We start from the raw sequence: 18,968 nt of genomic DNA, 5'->3' as shown, positions 1-18,968 counted from the left end.
AGTGTGGCTTGGTGGATTTTCTGTTAGTTCAATTAGTGACAGCTAGATCATAGCCAAAAGGAAGTAATGACAATTGAAATTCCAAATTGAAATTGAAACAAGTTACAGCTACAGCTAAAGATGGGAAAGATGTGATTGGATAACCTATTTCGTCATAAGTTACGTGTATGAACTAGTCAGTGGAAACCTAAGCAGTCACAAAGGGCCTTTCTTGAGAGAAAAGCTGTAACCTGGAGGACCTGCCAGTTTAAATCTTAGAAGTTCCAATAATATATTTCTGATAAAAAATACATTTCTGATAAATCCTTAGTAAACCAAATTAAAACACAGTCAAGCATTTACTGATCATCCACAGTAGTAGAGATGATCAATAAACACATTTGAGTACAGACCTCTGCAATGGGGGTTCTCATTAGAGTGTAATATGTTACCTGATAGAAACTTGTGGTTATGGGAGAGGTCCTCCCGTTTGAAAATGGCAGTCTGGGGTCTCCTCGTTTCACTGCAGAGAGAAAGAGAGAGAGAAAAATGTAAAAGTGATATTGTGTTTAACACAGCTTACAATACAGAGTGTATGAACGTCTTTCCTTCATGTACGGAAACTAATCAAGTCTAGAAGCAATGATTTATCATGGTGATATCTATTAACAGATCAAAACCTCAGCAGACAGCTCGATGAAAATTCAGTCTGCACTGTCTGTCTTGATCGAGATAACTGAAAGCTTCCCCCGGTGCCGAAGTACTGCTGATAAATGACAAGCAGTAAGGGGAGAGTTGGTATGCACACCAAGAATAAGGGGTGAAAAGCTGATAGGGATTACATGCAGAGTGCAGTCATAAAACTTACACCAGAGTAGGCAATGCCACATCTCCTGGAGGTGTCAGATAAGATCTCCCTGGTCTCTAGACTTACATGTTTAGCGCCAAAAACAAATCTTTGCCCTCCCATGCAAAACTTAAATCCACAACATCAGTCATCACTAAAACACCTACATGCAGAAATGGGTAAACACCTACTTAAAAGGGTAAGAGGCAAAGCTTATTCTTTCTTTAATATCCATCTGCAATGCAGTCCAAACTTTTCGAAGCCATGTTTAAAAAAAAAAACAACAAAAAAACAATCAGAGTGGTCTCAAGGGGCTGGTAGCGTTGCACGGGATTCCCCCACCCAAAGCAAATGATGCATACACCGGTCAGTTTTGTTATTTCTTTTATGGAGAGCGGCGAGACTGAAGAGCTGGGGATGAGTGTGAGTAATGTTCAGCTGAGCTGTGTGTAACGCTGGGCACGTCCCACTCCGGTAATGCTGCAGACCTGCTGCAGCTCACTTACTCACTCTCTCACTCACTTCCTGGAGGGAGGGGCAGCCTAGAACGTCACTACTGTGTAAGAGAACGTAGAGCCTCTCCCATTACCGACACATACAGTCCACACTCACACACACACACACACACACACACACACACACACGCTCATTCACTCACTATTTGAGTGAAAAATGCACTCAATTCATATACTTTATTGGTATGACCATTTAATAACAAATAGTATTGCCAAGGAATAGAATGTACAGAAATATAGCAAGCCTCAAAACATAAAAATACAGAATATAATATGTGTAGTTAAATCATAAGCTCTTGGTCTCATTCTCTGTCTCGTAAATAAAAGTACACCCTCTCTTTCACATGCACATGCACACATATTCACACCACACACGTACAGGGTTTCAAAAGCACTGTTGCATCTTGCATGTCCTCTGCAGCCTTCCCCTTAACTGATGTCAACACCTAAAACCTCACTCTCCTTTTCACTTCTCCCCGCGTGAACCGAATTCTTTTCTGGTCACTTGTTGTCAATCAACACAGTCCCCGAGCAGTAAAAAGGCGCCTGTGAATTTTATTTTGGCCCTGCGTGATCACTCATTCCACTGCCCATGAAATAACATCTCGAGCCTGGTGATGTCACTGCTGCCGCCGCGGCTGCAGCTGTTTTCTGCTCCCGTCTAGGTGAAGTGTCAGGATTCAAATTCTGGGCAGACAGTCTCTCAGGCCATACGGAATGCTTTCACAGTAGTGGCAGAAGCTCGCTCTCTCTCTCTCTCTCTCTCTCTCTCTCTCTCTCTCTCTCTGTCTGTATCTCTCTCTCGCTCGCTCGCTCACTCACTACCTCAGTGAGTCATGATGTCATTTCCTGTCTCGAAAGCCTCTGCAATGCCATAAAAGGGAATTTTAGCTATCTGGAGAGGCACACGGAGCACAGAGTGCAGCGCAACCAGCTGGCTCTCCCACAGCTGGGAGCTCTGCATCCGGTGCAATTAGACTCAGTAGAGGGACAGGAGTGTTTGTTTAGCTCCAGAAAAAAAAAAAAAAACAAGGAAAATAAAACATGGAAGCCGTCTAAGGCAAAACATGTGCATAGTTGTAGACAGAAAGAGGGAAAGACAGAGAGTAGTTCATCACAAAAGGAAATCAAGTTGAACGGTGTAATGTTAATGCATGTCCACAATGTTTGTTATGACAATGATAAAAGAAAATCTATACACATTACTTTCTTCAAACGTATTAAGAGCAAGATTACAACTGTCTGGAATGTTTTCTCACAAGAATGTCCAACTCTGTGAAAAGGAATTCCCACTATCAAAATCCAACTGCCATTTACCACAACCACATATCCCTAGTAGTTCCCTGTTGTGTTGTACAGCAGAAGTGAAAGACCACACTGCGGACCCTTCCTCGAGCTGCACTCAGCCCATCCTGAGTGAGAGGAGAGGAAGTCCGAACTGGGCTCCTCATAACCTCCCAGCTTCCACACAAACAATCTGGGGGCTGGTGGGGGGTGGGGGCTTGGCTTGGGTAGGGGTTGGTCTTCCAAGAACCAAACAGCCCACAAAAGCATTAATGGACAAAACAGGGCACTCATTCTCTGACCAGTCCAGCATGTCCTGTGTTGGGTGCCGCTCATACTCTTTTGGGTGGAAACTAATGGTGGGGGTGGGAGGTTAAAGAGGGTTGGGTCTGAGACAGGATGCACTACTATGAATAAAGCAATTGTTACTTTACATGAGCATGAACAATGATTGACAAATTCTTTAGTGCTAGACATCATAAAGAACCATGGGCAATATAGAATTGCATAATAGTTTTGCTTTCATTTAATTTATATAGTGTTATTTCCTTGGACACTTGGACCTGATTGCGGTACAGACACTACAGTCTACATGCAGCAACCCCCCCCAACAACCAATTTTTTTTTGGGTACAAAAACCTGAGAGGGGTCTGACAGACTGACTCCAGCAGCAGTGGCTGCAGACAGACCGCTGGTCAGACAGGGGCTGGGCAGGGTCGGGTGTTTATGTTTTTATTCCTGACCGCTCCTATCAGTGACGATATGAAAATACAGCGGGCGAAAGGCGAGACGCCCCCACCCCCCTCTCTTTTCACACCCCGGTAACCGTATCTAAGCAGGCGCCAGGGTGTGAGCAGGGCGGCAGCCAGGACAGGAGGGACGTCCGCCCGTCCTTTCGCAGCATGCGAGCGGCTAATTAGGCAGGAAGAGGGGAGCTGATGCTGTAATCAACATGCACAGCACTGCACGCCAAGCCCCTGAGGGGGCCAGCAGGCGCATTAGCCCCCATTAGTATGGGGCCTCTGAAGACGCCTGGGCCTAATGTGAGGAGCTGAACCCTACTTTTCACTTCCAACGGGCCAAGCAGGACGCTCTGCCACTTCTGGAGCTCGTGGCAACAGTACTGAATCTGCAAGAAAAACTATTTCCTTTTTGCCTCGCTTCCATTCATTGAGTACTTATTAAGTGTTCTCCGCAGGTTTTGCTACTGACTATTTACAGACCTCCAAAACATTTGGCTAAAGTTTCTTGAATAGTTGAGGCAGAGAGGGTTGAAGCGGAGCGGTCAGTAATCAAGGATCTTTGGTTGAAGAGTAAGTGAACTGTTGTCAGCCATTTGCATAGAGTTTGACTATTTCATCACAAAGGGTTTCAATGTCTCTACAACTATTAAGGACTTATCTGATCATTTCTGTGTGCTCTTTGATGTGGCTATGTCTACACACCGTCTGAACAGATCTATGAATTTATTTACAATTATTTACTATTCTTTGCTTTTGTTTATGTAATGCACATTATATAAGCCATGTGTAAGAAATGCACTATATAAATAAACTTGCCTTCTCTTGCCTTGCCTACCAGTAGAACATCAAATGCCAACATTAGCCAAATACTGCCTTGGCTAGTTTAAGATATAAAAAGTTCCATGACGACACAGAAAGTAAGTAAACAGTCTTGGCCACCATTCAACCGTTGTAAGGTTTAACCTGACGTGAGCGGGAGGGTGGCCAAGTCTTCCCTGATATGATACACAGGGAGGGAGGGCTGGATGACTTATTTCCTTCACTCGGATCTCCTGCCTGGCTGGACGGACGGCCAACCAGCTGCTAAATTCAGCACCGCTTTAAATCACTTCACGGAAGGCAGCCACATTCCGCTTACAAAGGGTCATTCTGGGGTCATTAGATAGACATCACACCGCCACCCCCCCCCCCCCCCCCATCCCAAACACACACACACACACACCAAAACATGCTGGTGTATCGGCCCTCATTTAATATGGTGACGTTTTCACTGTGCACCTGTCTCCCTTTAAGGACACTGTCTCCCTGAGTGTTTTCTTTATATATTGCTGCAATATTGTTGAGCAGAAGTTAATGAATGACCTTCACCATGGAACTAAAGTATGATTCCAGCTGCTCAAGCCGGCTGATGAGAAACATTCATCTTTAAAGCAAATATTGAAGGAAAAATTGGGGGAAAAAAACATTAATGTCAAGACAGGGTATTCATTCCAAATGCAGATGGAAAAAATTATGAAGGGGCCAGACGGAGATCAGTAGCTGAAAAGGTCATATATTTGTCTTTAAAAAGTCATTTTAAAAGTCATTACACATTTTATGGATTGGCAGCGGTCAGAACAGCCAGACCAGAACGTTGTTCTCTCGAGGTTTCAGGTCACACCATGATGACTCACCAGTGCACTACCCCATGGCAGCCATGACACCGAGATGCTGTACATCTCAATCAAGCTGCCTGCGCACTTAATTAGGCCGGTTTACCATCTCCGCCGTCCGGTGTTCCCACATCTGACTGCAGTCAGCAGAAAGGGAGTGTCAAGGTTTTCCGCTCATGATTCTTCGAGTCGTGGAAAAATGACTCATTTGTCAGATTTCTTGCAATCCAGAGGCACCATGCGAGTGTTCAAATAACTCATCCGGGGCAGAGAAGATGGTGTGTTTTTGTACGGTCGCTAAGAGGAACCTCTGACAGCGGCCGCCACTCCCCGAGTGGACAACAGGCTCTCTGCCAGTGGATCATAAATAGCCCATGCCTGACACAGCCCAATGCAGCCAGAGTCTCACAGCCTGAACTGAACTACAGTCAGTCAGGCGCTCCTCCCCAAAACAAGTTCTGCTCTCCCACAGCAAAGTCCAAGAGCGAAAAGGAATTGACAAAAAAAAGAGAAAGATACCACAAGGTCAAGCTGCAATGTGAAATATGCGAGTGTGTCCTAGTAAACAATGCGACGTGGTCAAGTGCATATTTTACCTTCAGAAACAAGTCAAGCATATTGCAAAGCACATGCACATGTGCCCATGCACATGTGCCCAATTCATCAAAAACTGACAAAAAGGATCATGCTCCTCAATTCCAGGTGTTCCAGGCACACATTAGCAATGTCAGAGACTTCATTCTCCAGAGTAGCATGAGTTTGAAGCCATTATGTTTAAGGTAAAATAATTACATTGTGTTTCTTTAATATAGCTACGCAGATCCTAAACCAGGGTCTATTGCTTAAAATGAGAAAAATACTGTTCAAAAGAAACTGTACTGACAGTTTCAAGTTACAACAATTGTCAAGTTACACAATCACCCAGGGAAACAAGTCTGGAGCTGCTCTGCTCTGCTTTACAACATTTCGCCTCAGCGGATCAATATGGGCCTTCATATAATGACAGCGTGAGCTGTATTCCATGACCTGTATGATTTCAATGGCCAAGGTCAGCACGCAGCATATAGAGCATTGTGTTTAAAAGCAGGGAGGTATGGGTGTTTTGATGGATGATGTATGGAAGTTGCACGGTTGCAGACAGAGAAACCTCTTGACAGTGAGACTCTTGCATGCAAGCTGCCAGTACATGTCTGTGCTTTCTGCCAGAGATTACGCAAATCCTTGTAAACAATGTTGGCCATGCGGTTGAGAAACGGGTGGCTTAGCTCTCAGTCTGGGGAGAGAAGGATGGAGAACATCGGTATGAGGCCAAATCCGGAGACTAAATAAAATCTGTGTTTCTGACTGCATGTGTGTCTCCAAAAAATCTCCTCCAAAGAGATAATGAATCGTGATAATGCAGTGCTGATCCTGGGCCAATCCATTAGCTGGATGTGAAGTGTGAAAGTGCAAGAGATACTGGTCATTTGCTTGGATGATTTTCTGCTGTTATAATGGGAAAGTACTTTTCCTTTGAATTTGCAGCTTGTAGATATTAAATGACACAACGTATTTCTTCCAACAGCTGTGCGTCCAAGTTGTGTGTTAATTGTGTGCTGGTGACAAATTCACACTGTTATTGTTACTTTTTGCACATCAATGTTTGAAACGGTACCATAACACTGTGGTCGGTTTACTTTGGCTCAACTGCAAACACCTAAAATATGTGGGAAACACTAAAATCCATCTTCAGACACAACAGTAAGGCCAAGTCAATATGACTATGATGAGGGGATGGTGTCCAGTAACACTTCAAATCTTTCTTTTCCTGTGAACATCTGTGTCTAGTATGATTCTGCTTTATCTGGACAGATTCACTGAAACCAGATATCTTCTAAAGGGTCCCATATTATTATTCACATTAACCAGTAAATGCATTTGAGTTCACCATGGTTTCTAGCTAAAGCTACAAAACCTACCCACCACCATTTATCCATCACCTTTTGTGTTGCTATCCTGTATGGTCCCTAATACACATGTGGCAACAGTGTAACATTTTTCTGTAAGGTAAGCAACACAGCCTTCTCTGTCTACATAACTAGACACAAGCATAGACACCCTGCCAGTCACTGTAATTACAACCATGGTCCTGATGATGCCTAAGCAGGCAGTCCACTTGACAATCAGCCAGTCGTAATCTGCCCTCTTTGCTTTCCCCACTCAGTCTAGTCATTTCCTTGACCTACTGGTCACTAAAGGACAGCGTTCGAGGGAGAGCTGGTTTGCATCACTTGACCTCCCGCCCTCGCCTATCTCTGACCACAGGCTGCGTCATCGCATGTCTCCCAGGGAGCCTATCTAACCGAACTTCATGGCAATCAGCTCACCAAGGCAGGACGGCGGACAATGCGATTATTAATAATATGACTTTATCTCTGCAGGCCAGAGGAGCAGAATGTTGCCATCACATCAGGAGAAGCACCACCATTCATTCATCGGGCTCCACCACATGGAAGTCATGGGGCTACTTTCCGTGTATATTTACAAAACACACAAGGCTGGCGTCTTTTGGTCTGTCCTATCTGTTGTAACAAATGTGCACATTGAAAATATGGGATGGGCAGGGGAGGTCCTACTGGGTTAACGCAACACAAACAGTGGATATGGACAGGTATCTCAAGGTTTACCTCGAGCAAACATCTGGGCATTTCACATCTGTTAGAGTTCTGGATTTGGACCAAAATCCAAACTGTTAAACTTCATAGCATTTATCTCACATTTTCAGCGATCCAATTCACAGTAGGAAGTCTACACAAGAATCATTAGTACATTCTCTATGCATACACGCACCATAAAAGTGCCACTACAAAGAAGAGTCATGCATTTAATTTCCCTCCACAACTTTACCACATTCACTCCACAAACCCAGCTGCGGTGCATGACTGCGAGCGATATCTGGGTAAAGGGGGTTTTTTCCGGTCTCCTGGTGCACGCACCAGACCCATATGTTGTTCCCAGCTCGAGCCCCAGCACCATTAAACTGTGACTTTCGCCACTCCAGTGTGAAGCCCACCAAGGCCACTCCAGTCTGCTCCCCCAGTCTCCCGCTGACAGCGGATCTGCAGGGGCTTTGATGGCTTTAACATGGGGGGAATGTAAGCAATAGTCCTCGAACATCTGCTTGATCTGTCAGATAAATCCGTGGCTTTAATCTCTTTCTCTCTGTACACATTCAAATGTAGAATGCAGGGTATCTGCCGTGCATAGCACAGTAATCGGCTGAAAAGCAAAGAAAAGTGGGCTTGTCTATGTTAAAAAAAGGGAGGCAGTCCAGTTCAACTCAGGAAAGGCTGTTGACAAGAGTGATGTCTTTGACGCATACTCTGCATTTTCAAGCAGATACGCAAAACTGAGCTTCACCATCTCTTCAGTTGGCAGTGCAGTGCACCAACAATTAAGCTTTGCAAAAAGTTTCAACTGAATAGCCATCTGTTTAACAAAGACAGTTTGGTGTCTAGATAACTGCTTGTGGTGAGTCACTGCGCTACTGCTCTGGTCCAATTCATAAAATGTAATGAGCTAAATCCTTTGAGTTTCAGCAGAAGGTTCCCTGCTCTGAAATTTCCAGTGATTTGAAGTTTAATTTCCACAAATCAACCTGGCATTAAAATCACCAACACCTTAAAAAATTCAGTAAACTTCAAAGGCCAGCCAGGCCCTTGAAACAGACCCAGGTCTGTTGAATCTGCTGGAATGAAAATGTATAGCAAGGAAGTAAACACACACACACACACACACACTCCTTCCCAAGCTGCAGCTCCTTGGTGGAATTCCGTCCCGCATTCTTTCAGAATTCCTCCAGTGATTCTCCATGGACCTTTGGCCAGTGAGGTTGAGAGGGAGGGCCGCCGTGTCTCCTTCACAGGGCCGTAGGGGACGACCCAGAGGAATACACTCATCTCACACTCCCTAAAGGCCTAGGGCCAGAGGGACCTCAGTGGGAAACTGGGAACTTTAATTAGAACTACAGAGGGAGGATGTGACATGGACCATCAAGAAACCAGTTGCATCAGTTGTTGTTCCATATAGGACAAGAGGCACGGTAGATGAGCGTTAATTAAAGTAATTCAATTAATTAGAGTATAAATAACATACACCATTTACGTATGCATGCATCTGTATATGATATGTTTTTATATAAAGGAAATCAAACTTTTACATAAGTCTGAAGCTTTGGGTGTAGGTTTCCTTGCTGGGGAGGAGTATCCAAAAAGTTTCTTTTTGAAATGGTGGAGCCAAACTGATAGGATGCCAGCCAAGCAGCAAAGTGTTTACATTGTGGGCCTCGGGCCCCGGAGTTACAGATCTGGCATGCTTGGGTAGAGAGTGACCGGGCCTCTGAAGAATTCAAAGAATTACTAAAGAGTAAAACCCACCCAAGTAATTGTGCTGATAACAACATGTGTGCAACTTTGCCTAAAAGGTGTCTATAACAAACACTTAAATACATCTATTTGATGTTAAACACAAAAGAATCTTTTTTATGTAATATTTGACAATTATTTATCTAGAATATTTGGATGAGCTTTTCATTTCACCTCACAAAATGCATCCTAATGTGATTAGGCAGAGAAAGCCCACTCATTTTTCTAGTATTAGTTATCATAAGAGCCTAGCCAAACAGACCACACTGACAGAGATTAAAAATGATGGCTCCCTATGGGCAAATTGGTTCATTTCATCGCAACAAAGCCATGGTCAGCTGCAACAATGGGGCTCTTTTACCACACGCTGAGAATGACCAGTCAGAAGGAAGCCTCGCGCTATAGCATGAATAGCACTAGCTACTTAGCCATTAATCCAATTACACTGTGACATGTTGTCATTCTTCCTTGGCCTCCATGTGCAAAAAGAGAGTCATGGCACTAAACAAATCGAGTTCACCTTTGTAGCCCACACGCAAGGGCTGTCTCCAACCTCTGTGAAGTTCATTAATAAGGTGGTAAAAAAAACACACATGCTAACTCCATGGCGAAATGGAGAAAAGAGAGATAATAATGACTGACATATTACAAACTACATTCACTTCTGCTTACTTACTGTGCAGTGAGAGCTATAAACTTGAATGATATAAAACACTTCTATTTTGAGGTCAGTTCTAATGATCACAGCACATTCCAAACCCTAAAATGCTGACACTAGTCCATGGTGTAGATGTGATTGGTCTGAATGTAAACTGGCTGGAATTGAACCATGTCCTGAATCACAGAGAAAATAAACAAGAATCCTGAATGAGGAGGACCCTGCAGAACATCTACCGTGACAATGAAGTTTGCGGACACCGCAAAATACCAGTTTTAACAAGAGCTCTTTTCTGAGCCTGTAGGGCAGAAAAACAAACGATCATCAGACCTGAATCTGCCTTGTTAAGACCTTGTACAGCGTCTTTCGCAAAAAGTGGCAGCTCAGTGACAGTAAGTGGCAGCAGTCTTGTGCTGACAGGGCTGGTGTTGTAGAGACGGTGTAACACTGCAGTGCTCAAATCCTGATGGCAAATTCCAGCAATATATAAGGGAAGAGCCTTACTGAAGAGCCTTACTGTCCACCATCTTTCCGCTCACACTGATACCTGCTTTTTGCAGTACTTCTTTGAGGAAGTATCTGCTTGATAGTGAGAAAAGAAAAGTGCAAAGCAATTGAGGGCTGCATGAATAATGGCAGGATATACATGCCACAAAAGATGGACAGAGGGGGAAGAGAGACGGACTGGGAGAGAGAGATTAGAAGAGACCAGAAGAATGAGAGAGGAGGGGGCGAAAGGATCCCTGTTTGTTCATACCCATCTCAAAAGAGGAAGTGGAGAGTTCCGATATTTTCACATCATCAAAACAGCTTTCAAAATTACAGCCTACAACACTTGACGAGCAGCTGCTTCTTCACAGACCAAATACCTCAAATTAAAGTGAGCACAATTATCGTCCGTGACACCACCAGTAAATGCGTGTTGCTTGCTCTCACTAAATGTGGGTCAAGGACAAGAACAAGAACTACCATTGGTGCACAGAAAATCTATTCAAAGCTGGGCTGTGTATAAACAGAACGCCATTTAGTGACAGCAGAAATAAGCCAGAGTGAAGGCAAAACCTGCGGTTCAATTACTTCCCTTACACTGAAAAAGAGCCATCAAAAAAAAATAAAAGCTCTCCCCATTATAAACAATTCCAGGGGAGTATTTCAAAGTGAATATATCTGTTGTTGCGGCCCTTCAGTTTTTCAGAACACTGCTTGCAAACAAAATGGCTTATCTTAGACTGGGCCATAATATTTCACTTTCACTCAAAACTTTTTTGGAATTCATCTCTCTTGAAAGGACAGCTCCTTGTAAGGCAAAATAAGTTTGGTGAGGGAAACGACTCAAACACTGGTGTGTTGGTACCAAAGAGGGTTGAAGCAGATCTTTTTTGGTAGAATGGGCTTGGTTTGTACTACGAGCTCCATCATGCCAGTGCTTGACAAGTTGCTACCATATTAAGAACAGACAAACAGATATAACTGACATTTACTAGGAGTAGACAGCAATGAGTCAGAGGATTATGACTAGAAGGGTGATATTTACAAAGACTATAACCTGTGTTGTTCTTCAATACTTTGCAGTAATATCCAACTCATTCTTTCCAAATACTGTGGTGACCAGCTCATGTTTTTCCCTTTTAAACGCTAAACTGAACTACTAGAATTGCTAAAAATATTGGGTTTGGCCAGCAACTCTGTTCATACTTGGGTCTCAAATGTTTCAGGGGGGCAGTGCTTAGACTGAGTCAGTGCGGCTTGATTCCAACTGTAGCAATGACACAACTGCCCAGCAATGCCAGAAATCCTACATGGGCCATAAGCTCCTGGCCAAACACAGGAGAGGAATGTCTTTTGTGTATCTTTGGTAGTGTTGCTTCGTGTAAACCATCACTTGGAGAGAGATGAGGTAGGGCAGTGGATGACGCTCTCAGGGCATATGTGAAAAGGCAAGGATGACACAAACCAAGGCAGAAGCATTAGCATATAGCAAATGAGGTGGTGAGGGAGTTCATGGCCATAACTCTATTACTAGAGGAAAAACTGGCTGCTTATTGCTTTGGAGAATTTATTTATATCAAATAAAATATCTTTCCTACCACCACAACATTTATGCTTATGGTGTTTAGCAGATGTCTTACTCTTATTACATTGGGAACTATTACATTTCTGAAAAACTAATAGAGTCTACAATCCAATCTATGAAACCTTCATCATGGCATTTAAAGTAAATGCTATAAGTTTGAACTAAATGAGAGGAAAATGCTTATTTTGTTAGGCATGTTCTCCACACTTCTCCATTTTGGAGCTTGAAATAAAAAGTACAGAGTGCAGACAACGCTCCTGAAAATAAACTACTGAGCTCCATGTAGTTAACATACACACACACACCCATCCTGTTCATATATAAAATATCAAACATGCTTCCACTCACTGATGTGAATCACATTAGATCCCTCTACAACAGCAAGTCCGGTTGTAGTATCACACGGATGATCTAAAGCCAACTGACCTTGATTAGCTTTTACACATTTTGAGCCTATTACATGGCAAGGGAATCCGCCCGCACTCCCAAAACAAATGATTTCTTGCGCCACAGTAATAACATTGGCGTGGCGCTTTGACCAAATATGGCTGGCTCGCAAACACACTGGGAAGAGGGCGGCCTGCTGCACCTTGAGACAAACCACACGTCCAGATCTCCTAAATGGGAATGCGGCTGGGCCAGGGCATGCACAGTGCTCGCATAAATCCAACCGCTGCAGGGGCTTCCAGCCTTTCTCTCAGCTCAAACCGCTTCTACCATACTAGGGCGAGAGAGTACGTGAGATGAGAGCACACCAACTGCAAATGCTGGCAATGTGGTCCTGGCAAACAGCAGATAAATTGACGATTGATATGGTTTGTATTGAAATTAATCTGCTGATTCAGAATGATGCATGTGCTGCAACTTGACCTCTGTTTATCAATACTGAATGCAACGGGCACAGTTGTGGCAGTTTGTTATGGGGACAGAGAACAGAGAGAGGTCTACCGAGATACTTGAGTCTTCTGTTGTACACAAGATGCTCCTTATAGTTTCTCACCATTGTTGGGGTCAGTGACACACCCAGTGACCTCCCTTATGGGGCATCCATAACCCCTGTCCAAAGAAAACATCCTGTGGCTGTCTCTTTCCGTCTCTTTTCGCTCTTCCCTTCTGTTTCTGTGTCTTTCTTTTTTCCTCTCTTCATACATCCAAAAACACTTTACGCCAGACCCACTGTGTACTTACCGTGTATAAATACATGCGGGTCGCCACCACTACTTACTGTAGAACACGGTGAAACCTATCCCCATACATATTCTCAACAGTTAACATTCGGGCCATATATAGTTTAATAACACACTCTGCCCAAACACATACGAAAAAGGTCTGATAAGGTTTGCATATGGATGAAAGACAGGGTGCTGCTGAGTCAACAACTGAAGGAATGATGGTGGCTAAATTAGGACTGAATACACCCTTTTTCAAGTAACTGTCTGAATGAACTGTGACTAAGGCACCGATGAGGACAGAAGTTTATATTTGTATAACTGGTGAGCCATGCAGAACTTTAGGTTAGTCATCCATCCATTTCCATTCATCCATCCATATTACTTTAACAAACAAACCACTACACACACACAGACACACACACACACAGTCTCTGCCACACAAGAGAGTAGCCTGATTAGCCTGACTATATCAGTCCTCCAGGTGATGGAGGAGGTATAATATGATCAGCTGTTCCACTGTTGTTCGAGTGAAACAACAGTGCTGTAGTAATGCAGCATTGTAGATCATGGAAAACAGCATCATGTGTTCGAAGCTCACATCAAATGATAAGGCCAGCCAACTGGCTGGAAAATAAGATGGCTTTCACATGATTGGTGCTTTCATGTAGGCGATACATGTGATGGAGCAGAAAAAAGAAGAATTCCTCTAGTGCAAAAATGCAGGGGAAACGAAGCCATGACCTCAGTTGAGAAATACGAGAGAAACTTTTGGAAGAAAAAAGTACATGAAATGTACCACTTGTAACATGTGGTTAATGGAGATTACTCATCTGTAAAAATGACCACTAGTGATCACAGTGGAACGGCAGGGAGGTGGCTGGGACACTGTTACTGTGACAACAGAACATCCGCAGAAAGGGAACCATACAAGTCAGGAGTCAGTGAGAAAGCAATCAGTTTCCAGTTTCAAAAAAAGCCCATCCTCTAGACATCATACAGAACATCCTCTTTCCTTGCTGTCCTTCAGTTCTGTCTCCAAGACTTTGGCTTCTAGCATTAAAAAAGCTTTGTTTGATTGCAATGAAAGATCCAGCTCTGTTAAGTTTTTTTTGCAGCCTCTAGCCAAAGAGACAACCTCAGATGAGTTAGTGCTAGCAGTTACTCAAAGGACTCATATCCCGCACCTGAAACGTTAAACGAATTTTCAAAAACAACAAAGGCTCGGATTGTAAGAAATCACATTTGGGAAATATCCTTTTCTTCCCGTTTCGTTCCTTTAGCGCGTCTTTTGTTTTTCATGAAAACATCAACGTGCAAAAACTGCAGTACGACTAGTCTCAACTGGCAGACCCATCGGGAAAGGTCAACTTCAAAAAGTAAAAGTGCAAAATATTATGACTGGCATTAGCTTCCAGCTGCTGGAAATACTTCAAAGGCCAGAGTCATGTCTCCAATCCTAACGGCCTTTCCATGGGAAGGGGCAGCCTAAAACCTTTAGAGCAAACACAGGTAGACCATCAGACCATTAGCATACAGAGTGTGCGTGTGTGTGTGTGTGTGTGAGTTGGAGAGAGAGGGAAGGAGATGTCGGGATCAGACTACACAATATTTTTGTCTTTCACGATGGACACTATGTCAGATTTTAGATTAGGCAATCCTAGTGCCATATATTCATGCCATGTCTAGGTCGGGACACTGGCAACAAGTATGACCCTCACCAATCATCATTTATGCTCTTGCATGCCATCGGGACAGGAGGAAGATCAAGAATTTGTTTGATGCTGGCTGTCTTGAGTACTGAAGGGAAAGAAAAAAAGATTGTGAACCCTTTCCTGGGTGTCACAAGGAGGACAGTATGGGTCATCTACAGTACCCCTCAGAGAAAACTTGAGGTCACAAATGCATTGCATGTCAAGAAAGTTCCATCACCTTTCCTCTTTGTCATTGTTCCACCTGACAGCAACGACAACATCCCTGTCTCTTATGTTTACATATGCACACACCACATTTCTAGTGGACAATGTCAATGTACACATGAAAGTACAAACTCCATAAAGCTATTGCAATGATTATGCCACACTGCAAGGTCAGTGAATCTCGACTCCCCGACCTCAACCCTGATACCCCCCCCCCCCCCTCCACCACTACCACCCTCAGTGAGGGCAGTAAATCACCAGCGCCTCCTGCCCTTTACCTCTCGTCTCAAAAGGAGTCGGCCGGGTCTTGCAGTAGCAGCACCCAGACTCACTCTCAGACAAAGGAGGCCTTCATTCACCTCCCAGCCCACTACAATACAACACAGTGTGCTATCAATGGCAACCTTGTTGCACCAGACGAGGGCGACTGAAGAAGGAGGGTAGTATGGGGTGGGGGGTGGGTTGGTGCAAAAGGCTGGTGCCCTGCTGTTCTCCAGCTTGACTGGGCACCATCATAATAGCGCAGTAGTGTCTCTCAGTAGTTACTCCTTGTAGCCAAGTCAAGGTCTTTCACGCCAAGTGCTTTCACACCACAGTAAATCCATATCAGCTTGTACTCACACACCCATAACAAAATATTATGCAACACTGAATTCTTTGCATTTCTTATATGTTGTCTGTGCAGACCACACACACACACACACACACACACACACACACACACACACACACACTGCAGCAGTAGTGAAGTAATTGCCAAATTATTAGTTCAGTAACAGAGATGTAAAACAGCATTAGTATGGTTTTGTCTAATAGCATCAATGATGGTGCTTCGGCATGAAAGTTTTCGCTGCAAATGTAATTCAACACTATTAACAAAACTGGTAATTAGTGCTATGTTTTGGTTGTTGATATTGTTGTTTTGTTGTTTATTATGATGGCGGGCATTGTGTGGTACATGACATGACTGCAGGGAAAAGAGATATTATTGGAAGTGTACTCTCCCAGCAGTAATGACTAATGGCATATGGGGCATCAGCAATAATCAATACTACTACAGATATGATGTGCTACATCACAGGATGGAAATGCACCAGACCATGATCCACATAACACAGAAGATAGAACATCGCAAAGATAGCCTACACTGTTATATCATTTCTCATCTAAAGTATGAAGTGCTCTACAAGTCAGCTGGTAAGAGAAAAATGCAATTCCCTGCAATTCTCTGCATCCATCCTACGATAGCAACAAACAGGAGAGCATACCAACTATCAAATGATATTTACCCGTTAGCATCAACCTTTTTTACAATAACAGGTCGATAGAGTACTGCCCACCATGACTAGACTCGCATATTCCATGGCAGTGACTCCTCCTGAGCCTTAGCAAAGTCTATGACAACTGAGCAGTGAACAGTCTGCATGGATGTGATTTCCAATGCCAGACAAGACATAATTGAACTGAATAGTCTTCCAAGCACCCTCGAAAAAAGCCCTCAGGCGGGATGAGACCCAAAAAACACGGCCATAAGTGAGCTACTCCAACTCGGTACTGTATGTGGTGTGTGTCTGTGTGTGTAATTGCTGTGTCATGATATGTGTTGAATGACAGTACAAACAGAGTAGCAATGTGTACCTTAATCATAGAACTTGCAAACATATCCTATTACCTATTCAGGCAATGTGTGTTTTATTCAGGTAATGGATGTGTGTTCAGACGCTTGTCACATGTGAACATACTGTCACCACTCACAACAACAAGTAATACAAAGAATATAATTAAATCCCAGGTATCCCAGGTCCTTAACCACCACACTACCATCCCCCAAATTAAGGAAATATTAATGCATTTTGTAGGCTACTTCGTTAAAGCGAGCACTCATCATGCAAAGTCACTGTTCTGCAGTGTTTAATGAGTAACTTTTATTTGACCTACAAATACATATCGCCTGCGGCGACAAAACACAACTTATCGCTTCTTAATGCCTCGGAGAGGGATGGGCACCACACCCCGGGCCATTCTAGTGTTGCAATTCACACCCTGAGGGCCCGTTTCACTGGCATAACATGTTGGCTAACTGGAGGTGACCCACACAATGTAAAGAAACATTTAGTAGGCTAGGTTACAGTTATATGAGAGATAGAGCTAGAACGAATAAAAAGTATGATATCTAAGTGTGGACGTACATGGTTTAGCTTCACCCCCAAAAAAATGATGCAAGTCATGTTACTCTATGTGACAAAAAACACAGAAAAAGTCGAAACGTGTGACGCTAAAATGTTAGACGTTTCTCTTTACATGGTTACAATTGTTGCAGCTCTTCTTAATACAGCTTAGGCTACTGTTGAGTAAAGGAAGTAGGCTAATGCATGTTCGATTTACATAGAAATAGACGGTTGAGTTACGTTGATAACGATTCTCCTCCCTACCCATAACTCCACGATAAATCTCGGACATGTAGATAAACACACCTAGGCTGCTGGCTAAATTGGAAGAGAACCATAAAGGACTCACCTAAAACTTTTCAGAGGAAGTTGAGACACTCACATTGCTCACGTAGTCGCACTGAACTATGCTACGTTTTCTCTGACGCAGAGCCTACCTACCAGTCACGAAATTGTAGGCCATGCTGTAGTTTTCAGCAAAAAATACTGACACCGTTAACAGCTTCAGCAAAGCAAACTATCCAACCACATTAAATATACCGTAGGTTACTTCTAATTATAACAGGTTTTTACAGAAATATGTGATTTACTGACTTTATCAGGCAGGATTTACTATGTGGAAAAAGTTGACTAGATGAGGAACTCACAGCCGCTAAGACAGCAGACTCCAGAGGATACTTCGCCCACAGCAGTTCCTCAAACAAGTAATGTTGCATCCGCACTCATTTCGAATATTTAATCTATTTGACGTTTTTCCCCACCTAAAGTTGTTAGAACGGCGGAGTCAGAGTCAATGCCTCGAGCAGAACGCCCTTACCAGCAAAGTTTTCTTATGAGGGGTAGCGTACGACTGAGTGCGCAAACAAATGAACATTTTGCTTACCTCGTCCGTCCTCTACCTACAGTTCCTGGCCGTTTTCGGAGAACAGTTTTCGGAGTTTACAATCCCTTTCCCCCAGCTGAAAATTATGTTCCGAATGGCTGGTAAATGTCAAATTCTGACTTCTTTGCTCCCTCCCTGCTCCGGTCCTCCGAGGCGGTGTTGAAACTCCACCCTTCCGAGTCAGAGCCCACTGAACTATGATGCGGCGCGGGGCGTAGGGAGGGGGAATGTAGGCAACTAGTTATAGATTTTATTTTCCACAAGTGAGTCAGAGTCAGTGTCAGTGTCTGTACATTTACGTAGAGATTAATTGATCAAATTCATCATCATTGAAGAAAAGTTATTTCTATAGCCTACAGGCATTTTATTTTGCACAAGGGACTAGGCTGTATAAGAGATTTTAGGCATACAAAGACTTTGTCTATATGCAGAAGTATCATTTTGAGGTAATAATAGTATTGGAATACAGAAACTGAGATATTCTGGTAAGATTTCAGCCTGGTAAGAGTGTGCACTGTGCATGGACAGTTACTTTTATTTCTTGTGACAGTAGGCTGTGCTCTCAAAAGCTGCCATCTTTTGGCATTAGACTGGAATTACATCTTCGACTACCTGAATAAAATGGTGGTGATATGAATGTCCTGTTTTATGAGGAAATGTCTTTAAGTTGAGAA

The 18,968-nt window shown here is 43.4% G+C and overlaps 1 protein-coding gene across 8 annotated transcripts in view; it reads right to left on the bottom strand.

Moving 5' to 3' along the window:
- tln1 (talin 1) overlaps positions 1 to 18,487 on the bottom strand; it is an 86,484-nt gene extending 67,997 nt beyond the window's left edge. For 6 of the 8 annotated variants that reach the window (XM_042058644.1, XM_042058646.1, XM_042058647.1 and 3 more), the window contains exons 1-2: positions 18,295 to 18,487; positions 432 to 502 (exon numbers count right to left, since the gene is read on the bottom strand). The gene's annotated coding sequence lies outside the window, so the exon portion shown is untranslated. Of the gene's footprint in view, positions 1 to 431; positions 503 to 17,760; positions 17,781 to 18,294 lie in introns of those variants that run through there. The other 2 variants (XM_042058651.1, XM_042058645.1) reach the window with 2 other exon arrangements.
- Between the last annotated feature and the right edge of the window lie 481 nt (positions 18,488 to 18,968).

The sequence above is a fragment of the Alosa sapidissima genome, chromosome 13 (assembly GCF_018492685.1).
Source record: "Alosa sapidissima isolate fAloSap1 chromosome 13, fAloSap1.pri, whole genome shotgun sequence".
Taxonomy (NCBI): domain Eukaryota; kingdom Metazoa; phylum Chordata; class Actinopteri; order Clupeiformes; family Clupeidae; genus Alosa; species Alosa sapidissima.
Note: the sequence above shows the minus strand (reverse complement) of the source record. Positions and strands in the feature narration are given on the sequence as shown.